Below are 14,717 nucleotides of genomic sequence, written 5' to 3' on the forward strand. Positions count from 1 at the left end.
AAAAGTGCTAAGCAACCCTGGGACAAAGCCAACTCCATCTCTCCTTTCAATGCACGCCAGCCACAGTGAATCCCTCAGCCCACTGGTGTCTTCGGTAGCCCCTCTCCATGCCCCGTTCTTCCAGCAGCTCCCTGTTGAGGAACCAAGTGTGCCCAGCCAATTTCCCCCAGCACCCACTCCCTAACAAGCCCTACTCAGGCTGTCATGGTTGGAACATCAAAGAGTCACCTCCCTTTGGAACTTTTTCACTAGCATCATTATAAAACACAGATCAATGTTCAAGAAATCCCCCAACCATGAGGAAATGAAGGAATTGGGGTTCAGTGGCCAGCAATTGCCCTTCCCCCAATCTCTGAACACAGTTAAAACTTAATCAAGTGAAATGCTCAAAAATGAGGAGTATAAGCTCATTTTCCCATCTGGTTCAAGGAAGCCGTTGCAATCTCTGCACATCAGTGGCGAAAATCACAGTCTATCTTCTTGCCTTAGCAACGGCAGTAGAGTCTATATAATTTTATCTTGCTTGTTTGAATGCGGGAGTCTGTACCTGGGGGTCACATTTCTTTTTTTTTTCTTTTGAGACAGGGTCTCGCTCTGTCGCCAGGCTGGAGTGCAGCGGCGTGATCTCAGCTCACTGCAAGCCCGCCTCCTGGGTTCAAGCGATTCTCCTGCCTCAGCCTCCTGAGTAGCTGGGATTACAGGTGTGTGCCTGAGGATCACATTTCTATGGCAATTCCACAAGACCCCGAGACGGTGCTACAGTTGGCTGCTCCCTGGCGTTCATTGGAATGCGGCTGCATTTTCTAAATTCCTTTGTCCTCTTGTCTGACTCTCCTTTGCTTCTTTCTCCACAAAATTATTTGTCCAAAAAAAAAAAAAAAAGTTGAGTTAACTGGGGACTCTGGTTAGCTGTTCTGTAGTTGATGCAGGTATAATTATACAATACACGCGAACATTGGTCTAGAGCAGCGCCATCCGTTCATGACGCGCCCTATCCGTGCTATGCAAATGGTAGCCGCTCACGACAATGGCGATGGAGGAATTGGATTTTAAATTTTATTTATTTTATTGTATTGTATTTTCGAGACAGAGTCTTGCTCTGTCCCCCAGACTGGAGTACAGTGGCACGATCTTGGCTTACTGAAACCTCCACCTCCCGGGTTTAAGCGATCCTCGTGCCTCAGCCTCCCGAGTAGCTGGGACTACAGGCGCGCATCGCAGCGCAAGCCACCACGCCCGGCTAATTTTTTGTATTTTTAATGGAGACGGGGTTTCGCCATGTTGCCCAGGCTGATCTCGAACTCCTGAGCTCAGGCAATCCACCTGCCTTGGCCTCCCAAAGTGCTAGGATTACAGGCGTGAGCCACCGCGCCCGGCAACTTTAACAATTTTAAATCTAAATAGCCACATGTGCTTTGTGGCTAGCTTCCTGGATGGGGCGGGAAGGACATTGATAGGCAGCTCACGGGAGCACTGGGCAGGAGGCTGTCTGGATTCAAATACAACAGCCCTGTGCTGTCCATGTGTGGCTGTGGGAATTCACTGAGACGACTTAGCAGGAGCCCCACGCTCAGTTTCGGGCACAGTGTAGATTCTCAGGAAAGCAAGGCCGTGTTGTTCTGATGGAACCCAAGGTTTGGGGTCTAGATTAGGCCAGCTTCAGCTTCTCCATCCCCCTGGTTTCTACACTCCTTCAGGCTCTTCCTAAGTCAGGCATTGTAGCAGGCTGGCTTGTGTCCTCAAAAAAGGATGTGTTTAAGTCCTAACCCCTAGTACCTGTGAATATGACCTTGTTTTGAAATAGGGTCTTTGCAGATGTGATCAGTTTAAAGGTCTTGAGATGAAATCATCCTGGATTGAGGGTGGGCCCTCCATCCAAAGACTGGGTGCTCTTATTTTACGTTCAAAAGTACAACTGCAGGTTTGTTATATAGGCAAACTTGTGTCATGGGGGTTTGTCGTACAGATGGTTTCATCACCCAGGTATTAAGCCTAAAACCCGTTAGTTGTTTTTCCTGATCCTCTTTTTCCTCCCACCCTCCAAAAGGCCCCAGTGTGTGTTGTTCCCTTCCGTGTGTCCATGCGTTCTCATTATTTAGCTCCCACTTATAAGTGAGAACATGTGGTATTTGGTTTTCTGTTTCTGTGCTAGCGTGAGAAGGATAATGGCCTCCAGCTCCATCCATGTCCCTGAAAAAGACATGATCTCGTCCTTTTTTATGGCTGCATAGTATTCCATGGTGTGTATGCACCACATCTTCTTTATCCAGCCTACCATTGGCGGGCACTTAGGTTGATTCTGTCTTTGCTATTGTGAATGGTGCCGCAATGAACATTCCCTTACATGTGTCTTTATAATAGAATGATTTATATTCCTTTGGGGATGTACCCAGTAATGGGATTGCTCAGTTGAATGATATTTCTGTCTTTAGGTCTTTGAGGTATCGCCACACTGTCTTCCACAATGGCTGAACTAATTTATACTCCCATCAACAGTGTAAAAGTGTTTGAAAGGGGTTACATTCCTTAGCCCCATCATGAGGACCTGGTTCAGTGAGCAGAGTTGAGGGAAGGTAAAACAGGACCTAGAAATGGCCACAGCTAGAGCGCCACCCGAGCTGCCAGGACCAGGCTGGACTCTGCACACGAGGTTGTCCGGGGCAGGGCAGGGCCAGGGCATGCCTGGAGCTGCCACCACTGTAGCACAGAACACGGGGTCTTAACCTGGGTAAGGAGTCAGGAGGTCTGTGAACTTAGATAGGAAAGAAATTCCATTTTTATTTTCCCTGACTTCTAACTACATGTTGGCCTTTTCTTCCTCTCGAAGTCTTAACCTGGGTGGGGAGTCAGGAGGTGTGTGAACTTAGATAGGAAAGAAATTCCATTTTTATTTTCCCTGACTTCTAACTACACGTTGGCCTTTTCTTCCATTAGGAGCACAGGCAAGGAAGCACACTGTGGGGGACACACCTGTGATTGTCGAAATCACGGATATTTTTCATGCTGCATTGCAGCTGTTGCCAGTATCATCAGTGACTTTCATCCTTCTCTCTGCTTTGTAATTATGGTAGTTATAAGGCGGACAACTCAATCTTGTCTTAAGCTATTAATAAAAAACACGTGCACTATCATAGCACAGTTGGGAGGGCGGGGTGGGGATCGTTACATTTTGTTACATTTTGTTAGCTGTATTTCAACATACTGGTTTCCTTGGGAAGCCCATGTACTTTATTTCATGCATTTGAAGTCTGAATTCTGAGAAAGGGTCCATAGGCTTCCCCAGGCTGCCGCAGGGGTTCATGACACAGAACAGGGTAAGAGCCACTGGCATGGACACTAGAAACCTACACCAATGCTGTTGTATCACTTTTCAGACAAGCTCTGTGCAGTCGGAATTTTTTAAAGATGCGCTGTCACTTGAGGAAGACAGGTGATCTTCCTGCGGCACAAATAGAAGCAAAGAGATTTCTCTTCTTCTCTGTAGAGCAACACAATTGATAAATGGCCGATAATCTCCACCAAATTGGCAGCAGTAGGCTGCCCGAAGGCAGCAGGCATATTCGTCTTTGTGAATTGTTTTACTATGATGCTGTCACATTTCCAGGAATCAGACGGTTAAAATGATATATTTTTGTGGTTTGGCATTTGCAGCTTTGCTCTGACTTCGCTGGTAACTGCCAACATCTGCAAATTATTATGTGCTTAAAAAAAAATCAACCACCACCGCAGGCTGCCCCCACGGTCCCTGGCTGGGCCAGGCCTCCTGCCAGGCCACAGGGCAGAGTTCTTGGACCAGGAGGCAGCAGGGTCAAAACCCAGGTTGCCTAGGAAGCCCCCAAAGACAGTTATGGATAGAGCTGGGAGCCCGAAACACATGTGGCAGTCTCTCAGTTTCCAGGTACCAGTTCTCACATCATCCACGCATGTGTTTGAGGAAAAACAAAAAAAACTGATGGTTGCCAAAAACAAAAATGCTTCCATATCAAAGTCTATCAGTGTCAATGTCAAGAGACTTCTGGTTCGTAGACTCATTTTGGCTTGAGGCCACCAGAAGTGAACTCTGGTTTCTAAATGCAGAAGCAGAGGCACTGGCCGATCATGGAAGATGCATGGAACTGTTCAAGAGGCCCAAGCCTGGTGTTCAGAAACTTGGCAGGATCAAGCATCTCGCCCAGGAATTCATCCCCTGCTTGTCTAAGCCGGCTGGCTCTCGTGACTGACTCGGAACAACAGAGCAGATGTTTGCGTGGGAGTCAAGCCTCACCCAACATCTGTCCTGCGGCGGGAAGGCCTGGGTGTTCACAGATAGAGCTGGAGTTCCCCGGTGGGTGGCACAGACAATTAGCTGGGGCTGCCTCACATGTAATCTAATTACAGGGGGAAACAGGCTCAAACACCGGGTGATAAGCAGCGCAACTGTTTCGGGTGACTCTGTAATTTTTCCTCCGTTAATTTTCTCCATAACGCACATGATTGTCATAAGGGTTAATTAAAAAGAGCGTGAGTGGCCTCATGTCACATGTAGCTGGACCAGAAAGTGGTGAGTACCTGCTCATGCGTGCAAGAGGAGGAGGGAGGAGCACATCACTGAACTTCACATGAAATTGGATACCCGGGATTAGAGACAGTAGAGGGTTTTGGTGAAATCAGATACACAATGCAAAGCAGCACGCCGCGATAATTCAATTCGGATATACTGAGATGGACTGTATAAACAAGGAGAATGGAAGGCAAAAGGGTGATTCCAGGGAGGCTTCCTGGAGGAGGTGAGCTCTTCAAAGAGGTCATGTGCACAGGTAGAGGAAAGAAATAGAAAAAAAAAAAAAGAGCACTAGAGCCAAGGACAGGAAGGATCACAACCATAGGGACAAGGATCCAAAACCATGAGGTTAGAACCTGAAGACAAGGAACCAGACTCAAGGAAAAAGTTTCCTTCAAAGATAACGGCTGATGGGTGCAAGGAGGTATCGAGGGATAGAGGATGTCCAACCCCAAGCTATAAGCAAAAGTCCAACAACTGATATCTCTTGTTTGCAACCCATCTCAAAGCCACCAAGCCTTGTGTAAATATCACCCAGAGTGGCCAAGACACCAAGTGAGCAGAGCCTGGTGACATCTAGGATTTGCACATAGCAGGCAATGAATAAACCCATGCTGTCTGACTTGGGAACTTTGACCTCAAGTTCATCACCTCTAGTATTTGTGGATGAAGTCAATGATAGAGTTAGTTCTTGCTTGTTCATGAAGCGGATGGTGCATCATTCTAAGCAATGCATAACATATCTGATTTTAAAATGTTTTTATATGCATCTTGGATCACATTAAAATTACTTTGCATTTTGGACCATACAACAACTGATGGGGTTGGGAGTAGGGAGTGGACACTCCAGCCCTTCCTGCACTGAAAGAATGGATGTGCAAGCCACATGCTCTAAGAGGGTGGAGGCATCCTCTTACCTAAATACTAGACTGGCATCAGCAGCTGCAATCCCCAATCTAGTTGCCTTGCTGGCAGTATCTCAAGCAATTGTTTTAATTTGAGACTTCATAATGACAATCCAAAGCTCACTTGATAATGATTATCACTGAGGAAGGCATTATTCAGAGTGTAGCAAATAGATAATATAGCTTTATCTACACAGCATCGCTCAGAGTGCGGCAAGTAAATCATATGGCTTGATCTACGCACACACAAACACACACACGTGAAGTCAGGAATATCTGACAGTGCAGTTCTAGTGTCCCCAAGCCTGTGATGGGTGTGCAAGATAGCGCCGTCCTGGGTCTGGCCCGATCCACGGGGGTTTGGATTCTGGGTTTGCTCATCCCCTGGGCTTTCTCTGCTTCTGTGGATCCCACTCCAGAGAGTGCTGGCATCGCCTCTTTCTTCAGGCTCTGAAGCCTCTTTCAATTCAGAACTTGAAATTCATTGCAGAGAACCCTCAGTCGTTTTGTCTGCAATCAAGTGACGGTGACTGCATTAGTCCCTGGGGCTGCCATAACAAAGCACCACAAACGGGAGGCTTAAAACAACAGGAATTTCTTCTCTCACCGTTCTGGAAACCAGAATTCTGAAATCAAGCTGTCGGCAGAGTTGGTTCTCTCGAAGGACTGGGAGGGAGAATCTGTTCCCTGCCTTGCCTTTAGATTCCGCTGCTTCCAGCAGTCCGTGGCTGTCACGTGGCCTTCTCCCTCTGGAGTGTGTCTCTGTGTCTGTCCTCCTCTTCTTGTGATATCACGAGTCATATTGGAATAAGGGCCCACCAGACACCAGTATGATTTCATCTCAGCTAACTGCACTGGCAGTGACCCTATTTCCAAATAAAGCCAAATGCCGAAGCAGCAGGGGTTAGGACTTCAATGTATCTCTCGCAGGGACACAATTGAACCCACAGCAGTCAAATACACAGTCCTCATTAACCATACATGTAGGTCTGCTTTCTGCTGTGTCTGACAGATGCGCTTTTCTGTCCGAGGTTGAAAATTAAGGCAGCTTCCTCCCTGCCAGGGTACCCCCTGCACAGGCCCCTGCCACAGCTGGTGGTTACTAGAAGTCTTTCATACTCTTCAGTCCTGTGACAATAATTTCGTGTTTCCATGCACCCATATATAGACCCTAGCGCTTTTGGCAGGAAGAGAAGAATTTCTAAGTTGAGGCTGTTTAAAAGCGTCTCCCCAGTGAAGGGTCACCAGATTTAGCAAATAAAAATACAGGACACCTAGTTAAATTTGGGTTGCAGATAAACAATGAATAATTCTTCAGGATAAGCATGTCCCATGCAATATTTGGAACACACTTACACTATAAAAATTATGAAAGTTCATGTTGCTGGGTGTCCTGTATTTCATCTGGCAAGCCTACACTGCCGGCACCAGAAAGTCCTTGAAGTGAGTCTCCTGATCCTTCTCCACCCCCACCCTCAGTCCTGGCTCCATCTGCCCTAGAGGCTGAGGGCTTTCTATGTAACCCCCATGGAGACAGGGCATTATAAGATGCAAGGATGTGAATGGAAAAAAATCACAATATCTATACATCTGGAAAGGGGATCTTTATTTCTTCTAAAGGATTACAGCCTGCAGGGTGGCCATTCTGACAGGCTGGGAGACGCAGCCTCTGGCAGAAACAGCTGGCAGGCTCCTGGAAGGAGGGGGCGTTGCGGCAGGAGCCTCATGCTGAACTGAGCTGGCCAAACATACATATTCAGGTTCCAGGAGGAGCTATGAATATTCACAAAGAGAGTCCTGAGCCGTGCCCACTGAACATGCACGTTACATGCGTCCCATGTTCACTCTGGGGTGGAGGCTTCACATTTAAAAGCATTACAATGAGTCCCTACACGTCAAAAGGTGAGGCAGGGACTCGAAGGCATACAAGTGTGCAGCTTCTATAATCAGCCGGAACCAGGTCTATGGTTGGTGGTCTCTTACCAGGAGACTGAAATCAGCCTCTTGTCCAATCAAAGCTATAGTCACAGCTGTGGAACGGGGTCAGCCAGCGTCTGCAGGTGGATGAGCTGCAGTCGTTTGAATCTCGGGGCCGGTGCGTGTTTAGCTGCTGGAGAAAAAGACGACGCTGTGGTGTGAGAGCAGAGTCCGTTCTCCAAGTGTAGAGTGCGCGGCTCGACCCTTGCCTGGCATGGCCTGAGGTGCTGCTTATAATTTGGTGTCTTATTGCCATAAGGAGTCTGTGCTGTCGGTCTCGTGTCTCTATTTTAGCATGACAGCCGATCATCGTCGTCTAAACCACAAAGGGGAGGGACTGTGATGAAGCGTGTCCGATCACCCGTCCCCTCATGGCTGGGAGCTCAGCTTTCAGGTTTCTCTGGGGTCCCCTTGGCCAAGAGGGGGTCTGTTCAGTCACTTGGGGGACTTCGGATTTTATTTTAGTTCTGAAAGAGTAGCAAATGGGGACCAACGTGGAATTTGAAATGTATAGGAGGTAGTTCCCAAAGTAAACCGCTCCGTGGACGTGATTCAGATCTGACTCCATGACAGTGCTGTCCCCTTCCCTGCCACCGTACTCCTCAAGGAGCTGGACGCGTCCTCGCAGGAGTGAGAGCTGCCTCGTCCACACCCACAAAGAACTCCGCTCACATATTTCCCTGCAAATAAAGGGGCTCTGTATGTAATTAACTGACAAAAACGCGGGTGGAATTGCAGGTTTGGAAATAAAGTATAAGGCTCTATAACTCAGCCTGGCTCCGCACACACAAGCCGTCAACTGACACCTGAGCTGGACTGAAGCGGGAAGGGGGCGGGCCCCTGGTCAACACACACTGAACCCAGCGGCCAGTACACACCCTGCTCAGCTGACAGGGGCTCTGCAGAGAATTCCAGCTCCCTCTATTCCCCACCCCTCACACAGAAACCTCTTATCCAGTTTGAGAGAGGTGTGTGCATGCATGTATGCACGTGCGTGTGCAGGCTTGTGTGCGTGCCTAATGAAAAGCAGCTTGTTCAGAGTTAGTCAAAGGCTTTGGGAATGAAACGCGGCTTTGAGCCCTTCCACGGCAGCTTTGAGGGGAGGCGTGTGTTGGTCAGAGCATGAAACCAGACGCCTGGAACACCGCCCAGCCAAAGCCACCCGCAGCTCTGATGCAGGAGCTCACACAGAGCATGACACGTTTCTCTGGGTTTGCTTTTTCTTTATCTACAAAGAAGTAGAAGGAGAAGGGAAAAGGATAGGAGTCCTAAAAGGCTTATTACTGCCCACGAGGGTCACTGGAATTGACTCAAGTCAGTGAAACGCTTTGAAGATTAACGGGCCCATATAAATGTTAATTTGTTATGAGGTTTCTGCTAGGACGTTAAACAGAGCAGGGAAGACTTGCCCATAAAACACAGCATGCAGTCCTTAGTTATAATTAGTGCCTATAAAGGTCTCTATATTGGATTCAGTCGAGGGCCTGGCAGGAGGGCAGTAAGGAGCCATTCCAGCTCCTTTTAGAGGCGAAAGTGGGGCTGTGGACGAATAGGTTCCTCAGAACAGTCACTGCCTGGGAAGCAAAACCACGGAATGAAAAGCTAGGGACAGTCCCCTAACGAGGGGGTGGGGCAATCAAAGCGAGCTGCCTTTGAAGAGCCCTGAGTCCCTTGAGGGGAAGGCGGCAACAAAGTGCAGCTTGTCCACCATCACCTGCAGCATGCTTTCCTTAATGAGGATGAGACCCAGGTGGCTCGGTCACTGCAGCTCCCTGGAAGGGACCCTCAGGCCCCCAAACTGGGAAGTCCCCACCTTCCCGCAGACTCAGGATGCTTCTTGTGGGAAAGCACACCCACACTTACAGTGACAGCAGTCACGCTGACCTCAAAAATCCTCCAGGAAAATCAAAATTACACCAATTCACAGGATGTTCCCCAAAGTCCTAGTTTCACAAACTGGAAAACAGCGCAACCCAGCTGTGGTCCAGAGGTCCTGGTGACCTGGCAGCGACAGAATCTTCTCAGGCTGCCTCTGTGCTGCCCTTCTGTGCTGGGATGCACCTGTTGGGGAAAGCTGGGGTTAGGAAACCCAGTGGGTGACCAGGGAGAACTCAAGAACCAGCAAAGAAAAGCAACAACAGGCATATTCACATTTTAAAATGCTTCAGGTGCAGTTTACATACTCTGTAGAGGTTGGTAAAAGTTACACAAATTATGCAAATATCGTGTGGCTCATCTACTGTCATGGACAATACTGTGCACCCCACAAAATTAATATGTTGAAGCCGAACTCCCAGTTAGGGGTGACTGTATTTGGAAGCAGGAACTTTAAAGAGGCGATTAAGTTAAGATGAGGCCGTTTGGTGGGCCTTAATCCAATCTGACTGGTGTCCTTATAGAAAGATACAGAGACCCCAGGATGCATACAGGAGGGGCCTCTGCAAGCTGAGGAGGGGACTCAGGAGAAAGCAAACCCACAGGTGCCTTGACCTTGAACCTGTGATGTTGAGCTTCCAGAACTGTGAAAAATAAACTCCTGCTGTTTAAACCTCCAGTCTGTGGTCCTCTGCCATGACAGTCCCAACAAACCAATACAAAGACAATCAGAGAGCCAGAGGCCACGGGGCTCCCACCAGCGTGGGTGCCTTAGGCAACACGCCCCATCCCTGGGGTCCTGGGCACACCAAACCCACCCCTGGCTCCTGGATACCACCTCAGGACCACAGCTCCATTCATCCAGAGGCCAAGTGGGCAGCCTGAGGCAGTAAGAAGAACACTCACTGGAATGAGCCATTCAGGGCTTTGGGATCCCCTCCTCCAGGCAGCCTTCTCTGGCTGCAGCCACCCTCCTCTGAGCCAGGTACCCTGCACTCCTCCTCCAGGCTCTCAAAGAACCCTGGAGTCCCACGTATCAGAGCACTTTCCACACCATGTGCTGACTTCCCGGCTCCCAGAGCCCAGCCCTAGGAGATCCTTGTTCTGGGGCACGTTTCTGCCTTTCCTTATCCCTATCTTTCTCCTCCTCACTCAGCACCTGGCCCTCGATGAGCAGGGTTCTCATATTTAACAGCTGTCCACTGGTCATGACACCTGGGTGCTGGAGGGAGCAGGAGCACGGGCACTGAAGCCTGCCGGCGGGGGTCCGGATGCTACTGAGCGGAGAAGGAAAGGTGTCTCTGCAGAGTGAACAGTGTGTGTGCCGGCCCAGAGGTGAGCCGCAGCAGCTGCGGTGGCTGGAGAAGTTCAGGAGGGTTGTGGAAAAAAGCAAGAGGAGGTGGGGAGGGCTTCAGAGGGGGCTGGAGAGGTTGGTAAGGGCTAGGCCACCAAGGACCCTATGAGCAGTTCAGGGCTTTGGGATCTACTGAGAAGGGAACAACCCTAGGGGTTCTCTGCAGGTTGCAAGCCCTCTGGCCCCCAGTGGCCAGGAGTCTTCAAATCCCATAACCCCCACCCATCGTATTCTGCCCCTAAGGATGTCCACGGATGAGAAGATTGGCCTTCCAAGATTCTCCATCAACCCCTCAGCGAGGCTTCAGCAGCACTGAGCCCAGCAGAGACTTCTGTAGCACCCGAAAGCCTCCTTCTGTCTTGGGAGCCTCATCTGATCTGCTGTACCATGCGTCCCCACCCTCTCCTCTCTGGGGCCTCTTTCCTTCCATCATCAGGGGAACTTGCTCCCCTGAAAGGAGAGGGCCAAGATGGGAACATTGTGCTATGTCAGCAGCCAGACACACAGCCCACTGAGCTCCAAACAAAAGAAGTGCCAGGACCCAGGCACCTTTGTCAAAAGACAGCCAATGTAGCCTCTGTTCCAGGAAGGCTCCAGCCTGTGGCCTGTGGGGGTGAAGACAAGCTGCTGCACAATCTGGCCCATTGCATATAAAACATCTATTTGACTTCAGAGAGGGGAAAATATATCACATTGCTAAGATGTCCTTGGTTGCAGTGAATAGCCCAGGGAGAGGTGGAACAATTCATTCCAGAGACCAGCATGAGTGAGGAAGTTGACAAGGACAACGTGGGGCTTTCCAAACAAAAGAAGGAAGAAGCCAAGATAAGGATTTGGTACATTTGGCCAACAAATGGAGGAAATAATCATTTCCAAACCATTCTTGAATGTGCATTTCATCCGTATTTATAAGAATGCAAGCCTGCACACGCTTTCCACCCTGTGTCACCCCATCATGGGCAGGGACTTGGTTTACAGACTTTTATATTTGCAGATGGCATCTCTCATGCACATACATTTTGCGTATACTTTGACATAAATAAACCCGGTTTGGTTTTAAGAAATTTTAAACAAGTGATGTAAAAATATTGAAATAAGATGCTAAGGTTTATTTGGAGTTCTCCTAGGATGCTGAAGAGGTGGAAAGAATAATTTCCAGAATGAAATTATTCCTCAAACATGTTAGACATTATATCACCTCTAGCACAATGCTATGTATGCAGCAAGAGGGTGATAGTATCTGTGATTGGCTGAATTAATTAATCAATCTTAGGCATTCAACAAATATTTATTAAACAGTTAAATGAATAAATGAATGGAGGCAAGGGATAGGATTGGTGCATTTAAGTTCACATGTTAACGAACCCCCATAATAAGCTTCAGTAGTTGTGCAATTTGTTGTTGGCATCCTAAGTTCTGAAATGCAATATATTCTACATTTTCTCCCCCTTATTTCCTTTCCCAAAGTTTCTAAAAAATGAAACAAAACATCCGTGTGCATGAGTGATCCCTGGCAACCTGCCATAGTCCACATTCCTTCTCTCTGAGACTCTCTCTGATATTCAGTTCTTGGCCTCCACTTGTCCCCAGATCATGTCCAGACGGCTGTAGGCTCCAAATGCCCAGAAGTCAGCTAATCCCAGGATCGGCAACAAGCCTTGGCTCTGGGCAGACCTCTTACCTTTTCAAGAGCTTTTTCATTGGGTCTTTGATTTTATTTCACCAACTCTGTGAGTCAGGACAGGCATGTTCTCGTATTCTCACTCTCTTTCATACAGACACACACATGCACAAACATGAACACTTACCCCACATGCTCATGCTCACCTCGTCCAAGGAACCCAAGGCCCTGGCGTCCAGAGAATGACAGCTCCCGGGGCTAGCTGCTGAGGGTCAAGGCCGAAACCAGCTCAAGATTTCCTTCCCCCACCAGTGCCGTCCCTGTCCCCATGCAGGGCAATGGTCCACCCATTCCCAAGAAAAGGCCTCCAACTCCCTTCGTCCAGTTCCCTGCCCCTGGGCCTGTCCTCATTCTCGCTCTGCTGAAGTTGACACAGGCCTCGCTCCTGTGCAGGGGTGGGACGCGGTGGGGGAGCTACATTTAGACAAGGAAAGGGCCCCCAGGCTTCTGAGTGCGCGTACACACCGACAGGCCTCTGGGACACATTCTGGATGGCTCTGGGCAGATGGCTGTGTTTCCTCTTTTTTCCAGAAAAAAATTCCAGACGACGCAATGATCACAAATGCCAATATCCTAGTAATTGATAGGACTGGATCACACTATGTGAAAAGAAAAGGCGCCCCACAGGCTTTATATACATGTGCGCCGTGCACGCTCTGTCTGTCTGTAGCTCTGTCTCTGTGGACCTCTGTCAATGCTCTGTTGGTCTCTGTCTCTCTTTGTGTGCCTCTGTCTCTCTCTGTGTGCCTCTGTCTCTCTCTGTAGCTCTATCTCTCTCTGCCTGTGTTCCCCTATGTCTCTGTCTCTCTGTCTCTGTCTCTCTCTGTAGCTCTGTCTCTCTCTGCCTGTGTTCCCCTATGTCTCTGTCTCTCTGTCTCTGTCTCTCTGTGTGTCTGTCTCCCCTCTCCCTCTCTCTCTCTGTCTCTCACACACATATCCCTCACTGTGCGTCCAACTCAGCTCAAGCCCGTCTCCCTTGCACTTCCTATAAGGCCCTCCTGGAATGGCCTACCCAGAAGGGGCACTCAAAAGTGGGGACGCATTCACTTTCAGAATATCTGACCTCGCCACATGACCTCAGCCGGACTCTGGGTCCAAGCAGGGAGTGGAAAATATCCCCAAATGTAGCTGAGATGAGGCCTTGGAGTTAAGAGGTGAGCAGAGGAGAAGAAACCAGAGAAGAACATTAGAAAGAAGAGATTTGGAAAACTTTCTTTCATTCAACAAATGCCCGCCATGGCCAAGCACCTTTTGTATGTGAGGTGCTGTTCTAGTCACCGGGCCTGCGGCAGGAAGGATGAGACAGCCCACCCGCAGGAGGCTGACTGGAAGGGAACAGCCTCGGGAGACAGACGAAAGACAGGAATGAAGCGCTGGGCACAGCCAGCAGTAATACATGCAGCAGAAGAATGAAGCAAGGTGAGGGAAGAAAGCGTAGGGGGTGCCTGCAAACTTAAGCAGTGAATTCATCCACCAGGGCTGCCATCACAAAGTCTGCAGACTGGGCGGCTTAAACAATACACATTTAGTTCTTCACACTTCTGGAGGCTACGAGTCTGAGATCAAGGTGCCGGCAAAGTTAGTTTCTCCTGAGGCCCCTCTCCTTGGCTTGCAGGTGGCCTCTTTTCCTCGCCAGGTCTTCAAACGGTCTTCCCTGTGTGTGTGTGTCCTAATCTCTTCTTGTAAGGACACCAGCCGGATTGGATTAGGGCCCACCCCATGACCTTCTTTTATCTTAATTACTTCTGGAAAGACCCTATCTCCAAATTCAGTCACATTCAGAGGTGCTGAGGTTTGAGGCTTCAGCCTACGGATTTTGGGGGACACGATTCAGCCCATAACAGATGTGGTGCAAGCTGGACACCCTCTGTGTGGACCCGCAGACCCACCCTTCCTGCTTTTCTTCTCTGCCCTTTGCCCCAGGACACCGACCTACAAAATGCATTTATGACTCCCTGCCTCCCGACCCCATGAAGCGGGAGCACATGAAGACATGCCGAGGAGGGAGGAGGGTGTTTATCCCCGGCCCCTCCCTGCTTGCTTGCTTCAGGCAGGCAGCATCTCTCTACCCTGAGGCAACAGCACCTGTTAGGAGATTCACGTGCTCCATCCAGCTCTCTCCCCAGGTTCTGCTGATGATAATTGCTGCCTCCCCTTGGCCCTTCAGACAGAGCACTGGTAAGTTCTCCCCACTGTCTCTAGACCTGGGGTGTTGCAACAACCTAAACCCTGCCCCCAGCTTTGTAATAGTACCTTTCCTAAATTCTACTCTTAAATTGCCACATCTTAGTGGGCCATCCGACCAATACAGGGGGATCAGGCAGGGAGAATCAGAGAAAGAAAAAGGAAATCAAGAAAAAATGGTGTCCCAGAAGCCAAGATCAT

General features: G+C 49.2%; 1 long non-coding RNA gene across 2 annotated transcripts; it reads right to left on the bottom strand.

Moving 5' to 3' along the window:
• Positions 1 to 6,052: 6,052 nt before the first annotated feature.
• Positions 6,053 to 14,236, bottom strand: LOC107970148 (uncharacterized). 2 transcript variants are annotated; one of them, XR_001712505.3, is made up of 3 exons: positions 12,479 to 14,236; positions 9,286 to 9,483; positions 6,053 to 8,102 (listed from the first exon to the last, which is right to left on the bottom strand). It is a non-coding gene; the product is annotated as an uncharacterized LOC107970148 (long non-coding RNA). The 2 variants fall into 2 exon arrangements; XR_001712504.3 differs by having other exon boundaries at positions 6,053 to 9,483.
• Between the last annotated feature and the right edge of the window lie 481 nt (positions 14,237 to 14,717).

Source organism: Pan troglodytes, chromosome 22 (genome assembly GCF_028858775.2).
Source record: "Pan troglodytes isolate AG18354 chromosome 22, NHGRI_mPanTro3-v2.0_pri, whole genome shotgun sequence".
Lineage (NCBI taxonomy): Eukaryota > Metazoa > Chordata > Mammalia > Primates > Hominidae > Pan > Pan troglodytes.